This window comes from Sminthopsis crassicaudata, chromosome 3, assembly GCF_048593235.1.
Source record: "Sminthopsis crassicaudata isolate SCR6 chromosome 3, ASM4859323v1, whole genome shotgun sequence".
NCBI classification, from domain to species: domain Eukaryota; kingdom Metazoa; phylum Chordata; class Mammalia; order Dasyuromorphia; family Dasyuridae; genus Sminthopsis; species Sminthopsis crassicaudata.
Window position 1 is genome coordinate 645,905,311 of NC_133619.1, and position 20,626 is coordinate 645,925,936.

Consider the following 20,626-nt stretch of genomic DNA (forward strand, 5'->3'; position numbering starts at 1 on the left):
GGAGATATGTCTCTTCAGCAAAATGAATTTGATCTCCAGTGTCTGCATGAACCCCAGTGCTGCTAAGTTGCTCAAAATATAGCCTCATGGCAAAGTTACAAAACACTTTCCACACAAATAAAGTCAGATTCAAATAATCAGAAAAATATTAAGTGCTCTTGGATAGGCCAAGCTAATGATAATAAAACTTGTGGTTTTCAGAGTTTACTGAATTATGTAGGATACAAGCCTAACAAAATCACTAAACTCCCTAAACTAATCTATTTATTTAGTGCTATACCAATCAGACTCCCAAGAAACTATTTTAATGACCTAGAAAAAGTAACAACAAAATTCATATGGAAGAAAAAAAGGTCGATAATTTCAAGGGAATTAATGAAAAAAAAAAAAAATCAAATGAAAGTGGCCTAGCTGTACCAGATCTAAAATTGTATTATAAAGCAGCAGTCACCAAAACTATTTGGTATTGGCTAAGAAATAGATTAGTTGATCAGAGGAATAGGTTAGATTCACAACACAAAATACTGAATAACTACAACAATCTAGTGTTTGACAAATCCAAAGATCCCAACTTTGGGGATAAGAATTCATTATTTGAGAAAAACTACTGGGAAACCTGGAAATTAGTAGGGCAGAAATTAGACATGGACCCACACTTAACACCATATACCAAGATAAGATCAAAATGGGTCCATGATTTAGGCATAAAGAATGAGATCATAAATAAATTAGAGTAATATAGGACAGTTTACCTCACAGACTTTCAGAGGAGGAAGGAATTTGTGACCAAAGAAGAACTAGAGATCATTATTGATCACAAAACTGAAAATTTTGATTACATCAAATTAAAAAGCCTTTGTACAAACAAAACTAATGCAAAGAAGATTAAAAGGGAAGTAACAAACGAGGAAAACATTTTTACAATTGAAGGTTCTGCTAAAGGCCTCATTTCTGAAATACATAGAGAACTTACTTTAATTTATAAGAAATCAAGCCATTCTCCAATTGATAAATGGTCAAAGAATATGAACAGACAATTTTCAGATGATGAAATTGAAACTATTTCCACTCATATGAAACAGTACTCCAAATCACCATTGATCAGAGAAATGCAAATTAAGACAACTCTGAGATACCACTACACACCTGTCAGATTGGCTAAGATGACAGGAAAAAATAATGATGAATGTTGGAGGGGCTGTGGGAAAACTGGAACAATGATGCATGGTTGGTGGAGTTGTGAACGGATCTAACAATTGTGGAGAGCAATCTGGAATTATGCCCAAAAAGTTATCAAACTGTGCATACCCTTTGATCCATCAGTACTACTACTGGGCTTATATCCCAAAGAAATATTAAAGAAGGGAAAGGGACCTGTATGTGTCAAAATGTTTGTGGCAGCCCTCTTTGTAGTGGCAAGAAATTGGAAAATGAATGGATGCCCATCAATTGGAGAATGGTTAGGTAAATTATGGTATATGAATGTTATGGAATATTATTGTTATGTAAGAAATGACCAGCAAGATGAATACAGAGAGGCTTGGAGAGACCTACATGAACTGATGCTGAGTGAAATGAACAGAACAGAAATGAACAGGAGATCATTATACACTACAACAACCATACTGAATGAGGATGTATTCTGATGGAAGTGGATATCTTTGACAAAGAGAAGATATAACTCAGATCCAATTGATCAATGATGGACAGAACCAGCTACACCCAGAGAAGGAACACTGGGAAATGAGTGTTAACTGTTTTCATTTTTATTTTTCTGTCCAGGTTATTTTTACCTACTGAATCCAATTCTTCCTGTGCAACAAGAAATTCGGTTCTGCACACATATATTGTATCTAGGATATACTATAACATATATGTTCCTTAAGCAACCTGAGCAGCAATCAACCAAGTCTGTAATAAAAATTCTGTCATCTAGAACACTGCCTGGCCTGCGATCAATACTGCCCATGGAAATGATATGAAGCAACCTATTACAAGATTTAAAAAGGCACTAGTTAAAGCTAAAAAAGAAGGACGAGATATATCTGATTTGATAAATGCATATCCTGTTATTGAAGAATTTGATTTTTCAGGTCAACAAAGGAGAAGATATACTCCTTGTGATCTGGAAAAAAAAAAAAAAAAAAAAAGATTTGAAAAGAGGTTGCACTCTTTATGGAGCTACATCATCTTATGTTAAGATGTTACTAGAGAATTTGGCTTATGAAATTTTAACCCCTAGTGATTGGAAATCCATAGCAAGGACATGTTTAGAACCTGGACAAAACTTGAGGTTTTCGGAGTATTGTGAATTATGTTGGATACAAGCCCAACAAAATCAGCTAACTGGAGTCAATATACAAATTACCTTTGATCAATTAGCAGGTAAAGTCAGTATTCAGACACTTCAACACAGATTAATTACCCCATAGCAGCATATGAGCAAATTGCTGTTGCTGCTATGTACAGCCTTGGTGATAGACATTTCTCTAATTGATAATGATCTAAACCACTTTAATATAACTTAATATAGTTTTGGTATATTTATCAAAAAACAGCCTTTTCATATCCTTTGACCATTTAACAATTGGGGAATGATTCACATTCTTATAAATATGACAAAAGTCTTTATAAATTTGAGGCTTGAGACTTTTATCTGAGGAACTGTAAGTTTTCTTCCAGTTTTCTAATCTTTACTACATTTGTGATTATTTGTAGAAATTTATTAAAATTTATTTTTGAAAATTTTAAATTTATTTTTAAAGCATTTTATGTTCAAAACATCTATATAGTTTTCAAGATTCACCCTTGCAACACTTTGTTTCAATTTTTTTCTCCCTCTATTCCCCCTTCCCCTCTCCTAGATGTCAAATAATCCAATATTTTAAACATGTACTATTGTTTCTTTTTTTTTTTAATTCTATAATTATAACATTTTTTGACAGTATGCATAGGTAATTTTTTTTTTTACAACATTATCCCTTGTAATATCCCTTCTGTTCTGAATTTTCCCCTCCTTCCCTCTACCCTCTCCCTTAGATGGCAGGCATTCCCATACATATTAAGTATGTTATAATATATCCTAGGTACAATATATATGTGCAGAACTGAATTTTGATGTTGTTGTTGCAAAGGAAGAATTGGATTCAGAAGATAAAAATAATGTGGGAAGAAAAACAAAAAATGCAAACAGTTTACACTCATTTCCCAGTGTTCCTTCTCTGGGTGTAGCTGATTCTGTCCATCAATTGGAACCGGATTAGATCTTCTCTGTGTTGAAAATATCCACTTCCATCACAATGTACTATTTTTTTCATACATATTTCCACCATTCTCATGGTGTACAAGAAAAATCAGGTCAAAAAGAAAAAAATGAGAAAGAAAACAAAATGCCCACAAACAACAATAAAAAGGTAAAAACACTCTGTTGTAATCCACGCTCAGTTTCCACAGTCTTCTCTGCATGTAGATAGCTCTCTGCATCACTAGATCACTGGACTTGGCCCGAGTCTGCTTGCTGTTGAAAAGAGCCACATCCATCAGAATTGATCATTATATAAACTCACTGTGGCTATGTACAATGTTCTCCTAGTTCTACTCATTTCACTTAGCATCAGTTCATATAACTCTCTTCAGGCCTCTCTGAAATCATCCTGCTGATCTTTTCTTATAGAACAATAATATTCCATAACATTCATATACCATAATTTATTCAGCCATTCTCCAAATCATGGGCATCCACTCAGTTTCCAGTTTTTTTGCCACTACAAAAAGGGTTGCCACAAACATTTTTGCACATGTGGGTCCCTTTCCCTCCTTTAAGATCTCTTTGGTATATAAACCCAATAGTGATCCTACTATATTATATGTGTGTGCACAGTTTGATAGCCCTTTGGGCATAGTTAGAAATCACTTTCCAGAATAGTTGGATCAGTTCACAACTCCAGCAATGATATGCTAGTGCCTCAGTTTTCCTATGTTGTCTCTGTCAGTCATTATTATCTTTCCTTGTTATCTTAGCCAGTCTGAGATGCATGCAGTGGTGCCTCAGAATTGTCTTAATTTGCATTTTTCTGAATATATATGGTTTTCATTTCTTCATCTGAAAATTGTCTGCTCATATACTTTGACTATGTATCACTTGGAGACTGGCTTGAATTCTTATAAATTTGAACCAATTCCCTTTATATTAAAAATGAGGCCTTTATCAGGATACTTGAATGTAATCCTCCCCACCCCACCCCAACTTATTGCTTCCTTTCTAATCTCTGCATTGGTTTTGTTTGTAAAGAAACATTTTTAACTTAACATAAACAAAATTATCCATTTTGCATTCCATAATATATTCTAGTTCTTTGGCCACAAATTCCTTCCTTTCCCACAGATCTGAGAGAGAGACTATTCTTTGTTCTCCTAATTCTTTTTCATTTTCATCAAAAAGGCCATATAATCACTATTTTTGCAGATAGACTCTGAAATACTGTTTACATTCTGATGTATTTTTCTTTTAATCCCGTTCTTCCAAAGACAAAAATGGCTTTGGATTTATCAAAGCAAAGGCAAGTACTAGATTGATTTTCTTATGTATTTGTATTTAATATATTCTACTGATACAACTTCTTTTATTAGTAATATGTAGAAATACTGATAATTTATATGTATTTATTTTATTTTATATCTTGCACTTTCACTGGAGTTCTGAATTGTTTCAAATCATTTTAAATTGACTATTTTCTAAAGAAAACATCTATAAAAGGAAAAAATTTACTTAGTTTTTTTGTTTATTTGATCAATTTCTTTTACTTTTTTATCATTGTAGCTAGTATTTTTAGCACTACATCAAATAATACCAGCAATATTAGAAATTCTTGTTTTACTTCTGATTTTATCAGAAATTACTTTAGTTTATCCTTTTTATACAAAATGTTTACTTTTGGTTTAATAGTGGTAATTCAATACAGTAACAATGTCTATTTATTTCTAGGTTTTCCAGTGTTTAAAAAAAATATTTTTGTTGAAGAAAACATAATTTTCATAATATAGTACAAGAAAAAAAGATGATTGCCATAGAACTTCAAATCTCCCATGTACAACTTACTATTCTTTCAAAATATACAATATTAGCACGTGTATTAAAAAAAAAAAAAAAAAAAAAACTCCGTCTCCTAGTTATTTAAAAACTTAATAATGTGGAATTCTTGAGTTTGATTATCTCCTTAATTTCTTTTTTTTTTTTTATTCATTTTTCCAAATTATCCCCTCTCTCCCTCTACTCCCTCCCCCCATGACAGGTAATCCCATACATTTTACATGTGTTACAATATAACCTAGATACAATATATGTGTGTAAATACCATTTTCTTGTTGCACATTAATTATTAGCTTCCGAAGGTATAAGTAACCTGGGTACATAGACAGTAGTGCTAACAATTTACATTCACTTCCCAGTGTTCCTTCTCTGGGTGCAGTTATTTCTGTCCATCATTGATCAACTGGAAGTGAGTTGGATCTTCTCTATGTTGAAGATTTCCACTTCCATCAGAATACATCCTCATACAGTATTGTTGTTGAAGTGTATAGTGATCTTCTGGTTCTGCTCATTTCACTCAGCAACAGTTGATATAAGTCTCTCCAAGCCTCTCTGTATTCCTCCTGCTGGTCATTTCTTACAGAGCAATAATATTCCATAACCTTTATATACCACAATTTACCTAACCATTCTCCAATTGATGGACATCCATTCAACTTCCAGTTTCTAGCTACAACAAAAAGAGCTGCCACAAACATTTTGGCACATACAGGTCCCTTTCCGCTCTTTAGTATTTCTTTGGGATATAGGCCCAGTAGTAGTACTGCTGGGTCAAAGGGTATGCACAGTTTGATAACTTTTTGGGCATAATTCCAGATTGCTCACCAGAATGGCTGGATTCTTTCACAACTCCACCAACAATGTATCAGTGTCCCAGTTTTCCCACATCCCCTCCAACATTCATCATTATTTGTTCCTGTCATCTTAGCCAATCTGACAGGTGTGTAGTGGTATCTCAGAGTTGTCTTAATTTGCATTTCTCTGATCAATGGTGATTTGGAACACTCTTTCATATGAGTGGAAATAGTTTCAATTTCATTATCTGAGAATTGTCTGTTCATATCCCTTGACCATTTATCAATTGGAGAATGGTTTGGTTTCCTATAAATCAGGGTCAGTTCTCTATATATTTTGGAAATGAGACATCTCCTTAATTTCTAATCAATGTTTATACCAGCATGAATTTTAACTATGAAAAATATACAAGAAAAGGCTGTTGGATGAAAATTTTTTTTTGGTTGAGTGGTCTTTTTAAAAAGCTAGTAAACTTTTTGTTAAATATTATTGCAACAGTAGGAGAGTAATAACAATAATTTTCCCTAGCTCTAATCTGTGATTTACTTTGTTCAGTTGCTATGTGAAGTGAAAATCTTTTGTGTTTGTAATTTGGTGTTTTTCCAAATTTTGAATTCAGGTATGCTTGTCTGAGCAGCAGCTAGGTGGTATATTGGATATGTTCAGATTCAGAAAGGACCCCAAAATGTTGGTGATCACAGACTGGTGTCATGAAGTATCTTAAAAGAATTTGCAGGTTTGAATCCATCTCTAAATCGAGGGACAAAATTTATTGTAATTGTAATACCAATTGAAGTGGGCTAAATTCCAAAAGAATTTTAGCAAAGAACCAAAAGAAAGAAGACAAATTTAATTGTCGCTGCTATCCTAGTTATATATCCCAACTGTAGAATTGATGAGTGATCTATTCACTACTGTCTCAGGAACTTCGTTATCACTGACCAACAGATTATTTGTCTGTTAGTCAATAATGTTTGTAGGACTATTCTAAAGCCAGAAGACTTTAGAATTATTTACAAACAGATTCTTAGAACAATAGCACTCTAAGGTCAGAAGACCTCCAGAGTAAGTAAAATTTTATCCTTTTATCGATGTTTTTTTTTTTTTTTTTTTTGATATAAAAACCCTTTTTTAATTGAGAGAAGTATGTTTCCAAGATAACCACATCTCAAACCATACAAATGAACAATAATGGCCTTTTATTTGGGAAGGTCCCAGATGGAACAAAACATCTGTTATTTTTCATTTGAATTGCCAAGGCTATTTGGGGTCTGAATGAAAGAAATACTAACAGGGAGTAGAGAAAAGGTCTGAGCAAGTCACATATCTGTAAAGTGAGGTGAAGGGGATTTTCTAATCATTTGATCTTATATTTACTACTTCTTGACCAAGGAATAAAAGTTTGAATAATAATCACCTTGGAATTACTCTTACCCTGGTATTTATATAAGAAGTCACTCATTGTTTCTAAGAAATGAAAGGTTGATTTAGTTTAATATTTAGGATCAAATCTAGGTCTCATTTGATGTGGCCATTTATTTCCTCTACCTGGAGCTTTAAGGAGGTCTTCTTGAGCAGAGAATATTAACTTGTTGTCAGAGCAAAATTTGGGTTTTTTTCCTACAAAGAGTATAATGGTACTTGGTAATTTGTGATTCAGTGGACATCAACACAAAAGGGCTAACAGCTGGGAAACATGAAGCCCGGATAGCAGATGTATGTATCAACCTGGGTAGGGACTTTATAAATGACATATATGCTGTCAAGATGCAATTGACTAAATAGGAGCAAACAAAGGTGCTCACTAACAGGAGGATAGATTTTGTGTTTCTGGCCCCAGGGGAGACTCTGGGGGAGAGGCAGGTGAGGTGAACTTCTGGACTTGCTTGTGATGTCTGTATAAAAGAAACACCATGTAGGCATTAGTAGAGACCATGAGTCCCCTCCCCCCCCACCCCAAAAGCATCAGGAAGGGAGATAATATTTGTCAATAGGGAGACTTGAGATGTAGAATGATATGAATACAGTATCCACAATGTTGTATCTCAGTCCTGTTTGTGGTGTGCCTGACTCCTTTAATTCCCCAAAGAACATAGACATTTAAAAGTAAGTGGAAAGTTCAGCAGAAAAGAATAGAGGAAATGAGGTATTTGGGGGCTCTGGCTTTAAGATCTGCCCAAATGTATTTGCTGGGGGTGACGGTAATGGCCTGAAAGCAACTCAGAAGGCAGGTTATGTTGAATGAAAGATTCTGAGCTCTTCTGTGAAGATAAAAAACAATTTTACAGACAATTTCATCCAGGAAATTCATCAATCCCAAAGCTGTCATTGTTTGAGGGATGCCTTTTGAGAGAAGTCCTAGGCAGTTAACCAAAGCCTTTTGAGTGAAAATTGTATCTATTCATCTTATCAAATGTCCACTGAGAAATGGAAGGATGAACAGACAAATAAGAAGGAATTCTCTAGAACCCCAATTCTTGTCTTGGAGAAGAAGGCAACACTCAAGATTAAGTTTTTAGATTTCATGATATTGGTATCTTGATGATAAGAACTACCACCAAAGTCAGAGAGACTTAGAGAAAAATAGAAATTGATATTCATGATCATTCCTTTATAGGTCCTCCCCCCAACCCTAAATCTCTTTTTAATAGATTCTGTTAGGTGAATCTTTTTCTGGGATTTACAGTTCTCCACATTGATACTTGGAACAAAGCTCTCAATTTACTGCTCAAAAAGGCATAAGTTGGCATGAAAGTTTGCATATTGTTTATTCTTTTCTAAGCAGTTCATAAATTATTTAAATACCCATCCCTATAACTCTGATCCTCTTGAATCAGAGTTCAAAGGGTTTACAGTCTCTAACAATACTAGTTTTAGTTTTCTGTGGGAATGTTAGAATGTAGACTTCTAGAGCCCAGGGATTTCCATTTCACATTCTCTTTGAAGCAGCTATTAGAAACAGTGGATAATTAATAGATGCTTAGTGTTATATTTAACTTGATGGATGGACAAATTAATGAAATTTATGTATGCATGTTTCTTTGTATGAGAATGATAAGAGGGAGGAGGAAAACTAAAATTTTCACATCTTCCATGTTCTCACTCTCTTAATTCTCTGAATCTAATATAATAACTATTCATCATTCATGAAAATGAAATACTTTTCCTTTCGCAAATTTTATTTAAAATTTCTCTTCCTCATGTTTTCTTTCCATTGGCCAAAATAACTATCTCCTTCTACCAAATATTTTAATCAAGTAAAATGAATTCAGATACTGGTCATGTCCAAATTCGGCATTCTGAATCCATCATTTTTGTTAATGTATGGTTAACATTTCTGATAGGACTCCTTGCTGTCTTTTCTCTTGAAAAAAAAATTATGAAAAGAAAACCAGAACTAAAGAGATTATTTGTATTTTGAATAACTCAAATAACAGAAATGCAAGAGGAGCCAATAAGTGAAGCAGGCAAAGACAGCAGCAGCAACAGAGTGACTACAGAAAAATCAGGAAGACACTTCCTTCTAAATGTGTTCAAGGGGATAGGGTAAAGATGTTGGGGATCCAAGCTTATGGTGTGTAAGGCATCAATTCTGTGGCAAAGAAATAGGAAAGTTTATTTCTTAATATCACTAAGAAAGCAAGTCTCTTAACGGACAAAAGCTCTCAAAATGGGATTAGGAGTTTTGCAAAGTGGTTCATCCAGAGTACTTAGTTTTATGATCAGAATTCAGGGCTTGGGGGCTATTGAAACAATAGGGAATTTGGGATTTCAATGGGCTTCAGTTCAACTCTGTAGAAAGTCTGATTAGTGGTAGTTTCAACTCTATAGAAATTATGATTAGTGGTAGTTAACATCAATGGGAGTTGATTTCTAGAGTGAGAAAGGATTAAGGAATCTAAGTGGGACAGGAAGACAAAGTTTAAGGTAATTGACCTCTATGAAGGAGGGGCTCTCCTTTGTCAAAGATAGAAATCTGGATGAATTGTATCAGTGAAAAGCTGAACAGTTCAAGAATCATGACAGAATTTGGTGAAAGCCTGTTTACAGGTGAGTACATCTTTTGTGGCACTACATTACAATTTGGGAGAGTGCATGAGAGGGAGGAAGAAGAACAAGATAGAGAAGTGAATGATATGCCCAGATCAAATCAAGGGCTAGCAGGAAGAGGAACACAGTGTGAGTGATTTCTTAGAAACCAAAGAGCCTACAGGGAGTAGGTGTGGGGGGAGAGAAGGAGGAAAAGATTAGAAAGGGGAGGAAGGAAGGAGACCTTACTTTGGAAGTGTGAGAGGCTTTCAGTGATAAATTCTCCAAGAGGTAAAAGGAAATGAGCTCCTTAAAATGAATGAGTTCTGGGGTATTTGGTACCTAAAAAATATTCTCATTCTGGAAGGGGGAGTTGGAATTTTTGGAAATAACTGACACTAGGAAGAGTGGGAAAGCATGGAAACAGAGAGAACATTTTCAGGAAAATGTAGAAAGGTCAACAGAAGAGGTCCTTTATCAGAAGTGTAGAAAGAGCCCTCCCAAGGGTAATGTCCTCTTCTAATATCTGATATGGTTCTGAGAGTGAGACCCAGTGAAAAAGGGAAATACATGGTAGGGAAAGAAAGTGCCTAAAGGGTAGAGAATTTAATAGATACTTTGGAAACTTTAATTGTATCAAGAATACAAAGAAAAGAAGAAAAGTGATGAATAATAGGAGTCATGAATAAGAAATGAAGATGTAGATTAAACAGAAAAGAGAGAAAAGGTGGTGAGAGTGAGAAAACACATAAAAACCAAAAACTAATAATAAACAAATGAACTGGACAAGTTGAATAGAAAAAGAAGAAGAGGAAAGCTATTTAACTAAGAGGAACAAAAGAGGGGAAGAAATGAATAATTAGATAAAACTAAGAGAGAGGCACTAATAGACTAAACTCTAAATGACAAAGGGCTACCAAAAGAGAAAAAAGAATCGGAAGTGAGAGGAAGAGAGTCACTGTGAACAGGCCACCCTATAAAAAAGATAACAGTAACCAAAGAAATTTAACACTGTTTTTACAAGAGAAGAGGGGGAAATAAAAAGTTGATACTTTATTCCCCCAATTAAGGGACAGTGAAAGAAAAATATAAACTTAACTCTTACAACTTGAAATATTAATGGATCAAACAATCCAATAAAATGAAAAAGAATGTCAGATTGGATAAAAAAAGAAAATCCTGCATTCTAATGCTTTCAAGAATCACATTTAAACAACAAAGGTATACACAAAATAAAACTGGGGAAAATGAAAAAATATTATTCATCAAGTGAATATGAAAAAAAAAAAAAAACAGAGATTGCCATCATGCTATCAGACAAAGCCAAAGCAAACATTCAAAAATATGAATATATAAACAAGGAAACTATGTTATGCTGAAAAGAACTAGAGATCACAAATCAATATCACTAATGAATGGATACTTCAAATGCCTTAGCATTCAAATTTGTAAGAAAAATAGTATCTGAGCTTCAAGAAAGCAGACAGTAACACCATGGTGACAGGAGATTTTGAGACCTGGGTTTTTGTTTGGAAGACTCTGAAGGAAAAGTAGAAGAGAACAAATATTAGACTGCCTACCAATCTGAAGGATTACAGAGCCATTGTGCTGACTTCATTGTATGTCTATGAAATCTGGCAGCCAGGTGGCGCAGTGGATAGAGCACCAGCCTTGAATTCAGGAGGACCTGAGTACAAATCTGGTCTCAGACACTTAACACTTCCTAGCTATGTGACCCTGGGCAAGTCACTTAACCCCAGCCTCAGGAAAAAAAAAAAAAAAAAAGAAATCTGGACACACTACCAGCACCATGCCAGGAAATTGAATTTCTTGCATTTCAATTGCCTGAGGGAGATTCTGAAGGTCACCTGGTAAGATAAGGGACTGGATAATTTCTCAAACTGAACTGTCATGTGTTCAAATCGACTGGAAAAATTACAACTATGATGGATGGTCCATGCTGTTTGCATGCCAAGCATATGTTTATTTAAAAGACTGGTTGAAGGAGAACTCACAGAAAGCAAGCACTCACTCAGAGATAAAAAGATGTCATACAGGTTTGGCACAGGGCATGGAGTTGTGATTACCCCCTTCTGTTTGGCAAATGTCCTTAATGAATTTACAAACCTGAAAAGTTAAACTGGCAAAAGAAATTTATTATTAGAACTGAGAAATCAGCTTTTGCAGGCTGACTTCCTTAGTGGCAGGGTACTGACAGAGAAGTAAAGATCTAGCAGAGAAATCCTGACAGAGAGGTGAAGAGGGTCCTGTTAGGGAAATAGGTGAGAGAGATAAAGAGGGAGCAACATGAAAATAGAATGGCTTTTCAGCAGGCAGAGGGTCACAACTATGCCAAGGAGAGAGAGAGATTCCTTAGCCGGAAGGCTTTTGGCCCTCTGCAAGGAGTTGAACTGAAGAAAGTTTGTTGTATGGGTAGCTCTTGGTGGGGCTGGGAGCAGTTTGAGTTTGAATCAGAATAGAGAATCTTCCAGTTGAATGAATGTCCCTAGACTAATCTCCAACTCAATAGAGTTGGATAGAAATTTATGTTTCTAGCTTGGGCTAAATAGGAGTGATCATGGAGTCAACTAGTCCCACCCAGATAAAAGAATGAAAACACTTTATCTTGACTTCCTAGGCCAGGTCTCTCAGGGGAGAGCTTCTCTGAGGGAGTTTCCCAAGCTTTCCCCCCAAAATCTGAGTGAAAGAGAGTTTTGGGGCTCTCTTCATCACAAGAACAATCTCAAGGTCTCTTTGTAAAAATTAGAATAAATTATTAGACATAAGAGATACCGACATAAGACTGCTGAACATGGCATGTTCATGACAAAGAAGTCATTGTAGTCTATGAGCAAATCAGAATTGTAGGAGCTCAAAAGAAATGTGAGATGTGTAAATTTAGAGACATTTCCACTCCAAATGCTCATATGGACTATTTGTGCCCAACCATTCTCAGAGTCTTCTGAGCTTGTATTGGTTTGGTCAGCCAAAGTTGGACACACTGTACCTTGACCCCAACATAATAATGTCATTTTGGTCCAATTTGGGAATGGACAATAACCAACCAGATTTGAATAAGTCTACCAGAAGGATAAATAAAAAGAGAAATGTGGAACTGAAGCAATTTCTAGAGAAACTAGGGTTTAAAAAAAAAAAAAAAACAACTTTTGGAATCTTCTAAATAGTACTGCAAAAGAAAGTACATGTTCTGTACCATGTGAAACTTGCATAAAACTAACCATATGCTAGTATATAGGGATAATGTAAACAAATGTAAGAAGACCAAAGTAGCTATTACATACTTTATAGATCATCATATTTTCAGAATAGAAATTATTTCAGGGATGAAAAACAACTGATAAAGATCTAAAAGGAAACTTAGTAATGAAATTTTAAATTATAAGTGGATCAAAGAACAAATCAAAGAAATAATTAACAATGATGAAAAAGCAAGTGATAGTGATAATGTAACATAGCAAAACTTGGGAGAGGCAGTTAAATCAGTCTAGAGGGGAGAACTAATATGCTTACAATCATACATTAATAAAATATAAAAAGAGAAGAACAATGAACTGAATATGCATTTTAAAAATTAGAAAATGAAAAAATACATCTAAATTAAGCACAAAAAGGAGTTATAAAAATAGAGGGAAAATAGATAAATTGGAAATCCTTTCCAGAAATTGAAAAATAAAACTAAAATCTGTTTTTGAAAAGACTAACAAAATTGATAAAAGTGTAGTTAATTTGATTAAAACTAAGAGCAGAAAATTAAATTAATAAAATAGGAAATGAGGTGAAATCACAGCAAAATCAACAGGAAAAAAAGGATAACTAGAACAAATTATACACAGGCCTATCCTAGTAAAACTGAAAACTGAAGGGTAGTAGAAGAATACCTTCAAAAATATAAAAAAGAGAATGAAGGTTCTGGGAGGAATTTACAATGAAAGATGGGGGTTGTGGGGGCACAGGGATATTCAAAAGTAAGAAGGCAGCTGAGACTGATGGCAAAGTCAAGAGTGTTAGAAGCAATTCAATTCAGTAGTCTTTCTCATTTTTCAAGTGTACTTTAATTTTCAAGATGTCCTTTTGGTATTTATTTTTGGCGAATTTATTTTGGTCTTCCTAATTTTAATACTGTAAATTTTTTAGGAGGTGAATTCTATTTTTTTTTTTAATTGAAGCTTTTTCTTTTCTTTTTTCTTTCTTTTTTTTTAAAATTTTATTCATTTTTCCAAATTATCCCCTCCCTCCCTCCACTCCCTCCCCCCCATGGCAGGTAATCCCATACATTTTACATGTGTTACAATATAACCTAGATACAATATATATGTGTAAATACCTTTTTCTTGTTGCACATTAATTATTAGCTTCCGAAGGTATAAGTAACCTGGGTACATAGACAGTAGTGCTAACAATTTACATTCACTTCCCAGTGTTCCTTCTCTGGGTATAGTTATTTCTGTCCATAATTGATCAACTGGAAGTGAGTTGGATCTTCTTTATGTTGAAGATTTCCATGTCCATCAGAATACATCCTCATACAGTATTGTTGTTGAAGTGTATAATGATCTTCTGGTTCTGCTCATTTCACTCAGCAACAGTTGATTTAAGTCTCTCCAAGCCTCTCTGTATTCCTCCTGCTGGTCCTTTCTTACAGAGTAATAATATTCCATAACTGAAGCTTTTTATTTTCAAAACACATGCAAAGATAATTTTTCATTGCTGACTCTTGCAAAACCTTGTGTTCTAATTCCCTCCTTGCTCCCCTCCACTCTCTCCCCTAGATAGAAAGTAATCCAATGTATTTATAATTGTATTTTAAGTTCACCAGTCCCATCTTTTGCCATTTTCTTAATGCATGTTTCCAAGATGGCATTTTTTCTGTAAGGAATGATTTAACTTCATCTGGGAAATTCAGGTAAGAGTCCTATGATTGTTATCTTATACATAGTTATTATTTTTATGCTTTTATACAGTTATTTAGGATGTTAGTATTCAGTTTCTATTTAGGTTCATGTTTTTTAAATGTGTTATCTTCCATGTTTTACCACATTATAGTATATAAAGGATGTGATTGTGATTCTTCTAATATTTATTCATATTATTCTGTGCTATAACATACCAAGTGAAAACTTATATAGCACCAGTGTCATATACTACAAACATATCTCTCTTTTCTCATTGGAAATGTTCTTTTAAAATACATTTTATTTTTGACTCCAATTACATGTAAAAACAGCATTTTTAAATATTAAAAATAGTTTGAATTTCAAATTTGATCTCTCCTTCACTCCCTTTCTGACCTTGAGATGATTAGCAATTAATAATACAAGTTTCATGAGTACAATTATGTAAAATATTTCCATTGTAGTAATTTTTTGTAAGAAGACTCAAATAAAAAGAAGGAGGGAAGGAAGAAAGGAAGGGAAGTAGGGAGAAAGGGAGGGATGGAAGGAAGGAGGGAGGAAGAAAGAAGGAAGTAAAAAATAATATGTTTCAGCCTGTATTCACACAACATTAATTCTTTTTCTGGAGATGTATAACATTTTCCATCATTAGTCCTTTGGGATTTTCCTGGATCTTAAGTTGCTGAGAATAGTTCTTCATTGTACAATATTGTTTTTACTGTAAACAATGTTTTCCTAATTATTGTCACTTTTTCTCAGGCCAGATTAGTCTTTCTAGATCTTTCTGAAATATCGCTCATCATTTCTTATAGCCCAATAATATAGCATTACTATCATATGCCACAATTTGTTCAGGAATTCTCCAATTTGTGGTCATATTCTCAACTTCCAATTCTTTTCTACCACAAAAAGAGCTGCTACAGGTATTTCTGAACATTTAGATCCTTTCCCTTTTCTGTCCTTTTGAGATTCAGATTTAGAAATGGTTTCAGCCATCAAAGGGTATGCACACTTTTACAGCCCTTTGCACAAACTTCCATGGAAATGTACTTGAGTGGGACCATTATCCTTTTTACATAGAGACAACTAGGAGATAGTCTACTGGGAAATCAGGAAGTACTGAACTCAAATATGCCTCAAATATACTTAGTAGCTGTGTGACCCTTAGAAAGTTACTACTTGCCTCAGTTTCCTCAAGTGTAAAGTGGGGATAATAATAGCAACTACCTTTCAGGGCAGTTGTGAAAATAAAGTGAAAATAAAATATTAGTAAAGCACTTGGTACAGTTGCAAGCACATAGTGGGTACTTAATAAGGGCTTGTTGTCTTCCCACCTGGAGTTTCTTTTATTCTGTCACCCAAATATCTCTCCTCCAGAGAAATCATCAGGTAATAAATCATTCTGTAAGAGTCAGAAAGAGAAGGAAGAATAATTTTAGCTCATGAATTCTTTCTCAGGAATGCAGAGGCAGTTATTTCTTTCTTTCTTTTTTTTTTCCCCCTCTGAGGCTGGTGTTAAGTGACTTGCCCAGGGTCACACAGCTAGGAAGTGTTATGTGTCTGAGAACAGATTTGAACTCGAGTCTTCCTGAATTCAGGGCTAGTGCTCTAATTATGAGGTAAGAAAGTGAAGGCCATTAGAACATGGGTTATCTCTTCATTTCTGTTGCCCAATGAAAGCAAATAATACAGAAGAGGAAAACAGAATTGGAAAGTGAACAGCTTATAAACAGTTAAAGAAATAATTATTTGATAGAATTGTTTCAAATGGAGGAGTTCTTTGTGGTGTTCTGTCCACGCTTCACCCCCTTTCGCTGATTAGTCTACAGGGTTCTATGGTCCTCATTACACACAACTTGAGATGTATACCTAAGGAACTTAATATTTTCAGTCACAAGGGCTCATGGAAAATTATGTAAAAATTTAAGCACCCAGAAAAGTTCATCAGTATTGTTCCTCAATATGGTATGCTTGCCGTTCTGGACAATGGACAATGCTCTTTAGCTTTCCCAGCCACCAGTGGAGTGAAACAAGGCTATGTGCTTGCTCCAGGCTTTTCAGCCTGACGTTTTCAAACCCCTTCAAGGAAGACAAATATAGCATCAAAGACAGCTACCACACTGATAGTAAATTCTTCTCCTTGAAAAGGCTACAAGTCAAAACTAAAGGGAGTATTGGTGCCTGATTTTTTGTTTGCAGATGATTGTGCCCTAAATGCAACGCCTGAAACTGAGATGCAACAAAGGATGGATCAGTTCTCTGCTGCTCCTGCTAATTCTGGGCCAACAATTATCATCAAGAAAACCCAGGACTTCCATCAGCCAGCACCACACCAGCCATCTGTGGAACCTTGGTTACAGCAAATGGTGAAGTTCTGACTGTTGAGGATGAGTTCACTTATGTTGGCAGTATACTTTCTAGGAAGGTCACAATGATAATGAGGTTGATGCAAGGATTGCCAGAGATAGGTTGTGAAGCTCTAAAGGAAAGTGGGGGAGAGAAGAAGTATTAGACTGACTACTAAACAGAAAGCCTACAGAGCCCTAGTCCTGACTGGATGGTTTTATACCTCGGAAACCTGGACAGTGCACCAGTGCCACTCTAGGAAACTAAATTGTTTCCATATAAATTTTCTTTGAAACATTTTGAAGATCTCCTGGCAGGAAAAAGTACCAAACACTAAGGGCCTTTCTTGAACTAGCTTGCCATACCCTCAAACTCTATTGCAGAGAGCAGAACTCCAATGGGCTGACCACATTGTTTGAATGCCAAATGTTTGCTTACCAGAAAGACTCACAGAGGTCAAGTGATTTGGCCACAAGGTGGTCAGAAAAAGCAATACAAAGACATCCTCAAGGCCTCTCTGAAGAACTTTAGAATTGATTGTATGACATGGGAGACACTGGCATGGGGCAGCCCAGCATGGCATATCCTTCTTAGGGAAGGTGCTGTGCTCTTTGAGCAAAGCAGAAGTGAATTAGCTCAGAAGAAATCTGAGATAAGCAGAGTTAGAGAAGCTACTCCAGATCTTCAGGGTGCCCATTTGTACACGACCCATGGCAGAGCCATCTGAGCTCATATTGGTATGACCAGCTGCAAATGGATACACGAACTTCCCTCTAACATAGTGATGTTATTTTGATCCTCTTTGAAAATTAAAGACAATAACCAGCCTGAAATACATTGTCTCAGAGGAGACACTCATGACTATTCCAGTTCCCCAGGCTTCATAGTCTATGGGGTGGGATGGGGAAAAGGTTCTACACCCTTCAGAAGGGGTTTACTAACTTTCTCCTACTCCTCTCACAAGGACTGAGATCCTTGTCTTGAATTCTCAAAAGCCCGTATCTTTTCTAACTATTCTCCTAGGTCAAGGGAGACTTGTTCCTGGAATCCCATCTGGCTTTGTTTTCCTGGCACTCCTATCTTCAGGCTCTCCAGATTCTCCTTAAGACAGTTAGAAATAACTATGTTTATTTGTAAGCATGCTTTACAGTATATCTATGAGGATCTTCAAAACATCATCGAATTCCATATCTGAGATGTGAAAATTTGTGCCACTCTAAGTCCCAAATACATTGTAACAGGAGACCCATCCAGAGACTAGATAATTTAGGTGTCTATTCAGCAATCAGTTCCAGTTTCCCCTCTTTAAACAAATGTGGCTCAAAGTCCTCTGGGAGCAGGGGGGGTGATCTAATCTTCTGAAACTACTTTCTGCTGAGAATAGGAATAGATTGAGTCACTTGCAGGGTGCCATCTTTTTATGGAGGGGTGACAAGCTGTAAATCCATCTGGTCCTGGTGCTTTATTCTTAGGAACTCATTTATGTCTTGTTCAATTTCTTTTATTCTAATATACCTCTATTTAGACATTGTATTTCCTCTTCTAATCTAGGTAATTTACAGTTTTGTAAATATTCTTCCATTTCACTTAAATTGTTAAATTTATTGGCATAAAATTAAGCAAAATATTCCTTATGATTGCTTCAGTTTCATCATAGTAATATATATGTACCCTTTTCATTTTTGATTGTAGTGATTTTGTTTTCTTCTATATATTTTTTAAATCCAATAAAACAATGATTTATTTCATTTTTTAAAATAATTACACTTTGTAAGGTTCCCTCCATCTTACTCTTACTCACTATTGTCCTTCTTACTCTTACTCACTATTGTCCTTCACAGCCTTCCTTTTTACCTTATCTCTCCCCCTTGCTCCTCTAGAAGTTTCTCCCTTATCTTCTCCCCCACCCTAGCTAAAAGTCCAGCTGCTATCTTTTCCCTAGTTTTCTACCTCTCTAGAAATTCAGAACATAGCTTTAGATTTCCAGGCTGTTTCCTCTTCACTTCTGAGGAGAGGAAGATTCCAACATTTCTAACATATCCCACCTGTAAGTTCTGTGTCAATTCCTTCTTCAGCACCCAAATTTATGAGGTGATTGCTCCATTTTACTCTTTTCTAGCCAGCTTTTGTTTTTTAGAATCACTCTATCATACACAACTCAGCTCTCACCTTTCTTTCAAACTTCTCAGTAATGATGAAGAAATTTGATGGCATGTCCATGTATAAGTAAACTTAATGTGCTTGGAGTCAGTATCTTCTCCTCAGCCTGGAAAGCCTGGAAATCTCCTGCTTTGGACCTGCCTCATTTCTGGGATTTTGGTGGAAAGCCCAACCTCAGAATCTTGGGCGAGCACTCTGACCCAGTCTGACTCTAACAGGAACTTTTCAGTGTTAGTGATACCCTTGTGGTCATTTTTTTCCTTGAAACAAATTTAGAAGCTTTGGAAAAATGGGATTGCCATTGAATGAGATGAGGTGAGATGTTTCAAGACAGTTGTGAAAATCGAGTAAGGCTTCATCTACTTCAGAGTTCGAGTAGGCCTGAAGGACTCTGAAGTTCGAGCAAAGGGCATTACCTTCCCCTCCTATGACATCTCCCTATTTCATCCAAATATGGGCAACTATGTACTTATTGGTCAAGTTCAATTTCATGGGTAGATCTCGTGGTTAGAATGTAAGACTCTCAGCCAATGAGGATGAGGGTCAGTGGTGGGAGGGGGTGTTTTGCGTTAGGGATTAAAGGTGCTGTCCTGCCCACAGGAGGTGCTTTCTCTCTTAGATAGTCTACTGGAAGAGTGGGATGCCCTTCTCACGAGAATGTACAATAAACTTTGCTTTTCTCTAGAGCTCTCTCCAGCTTTTTTTATTAAATGGTGTTCCCTCACCATTTCCGTACCACACACCATGTTTGAACTTTGCCTTGTGGATCATAGAGACTAGATTGGTTTGAAGCTTTCAGACCAGATTGGTTGCTTAATCATGATGTGCTGGTCACACTTATCCCAGAGCCCTTTGGGGGGGGGCAGGGAGGATGACAATGAGGCAAAGAATTTTCTGAGATCTACTTTTTCAGCAAACCTGTGTGCTGTATTTGGAAATTGCTTCAAACTGAGCATTAAACTGTTGTAATCTTGTTCTTTTTTGAGCTCTATTAGGCTCCTGAAAGATTCAAGAGTCCTGCCTGCCCTGAGGTCAAATTAATTAATATAAAATTTTTCTATTTCAGGTCTTGCCTCTACCAGATGAAAATATTAGTTAATTTTCTAACTAGGCAATAACATCACACTCTCAGAATCATTTTTTAGATTAGCATTTTTTATACTGTGGTTTCCCCAAAACCCAATATAAGATTAGAAACATAACAATAAGGTTTTTGTTTTAAAACATGAAGAAAAATTGCCAGTGAAACGACATCAATGCATTTCTGAATTCTATTCCATAGAAAAATTACTTG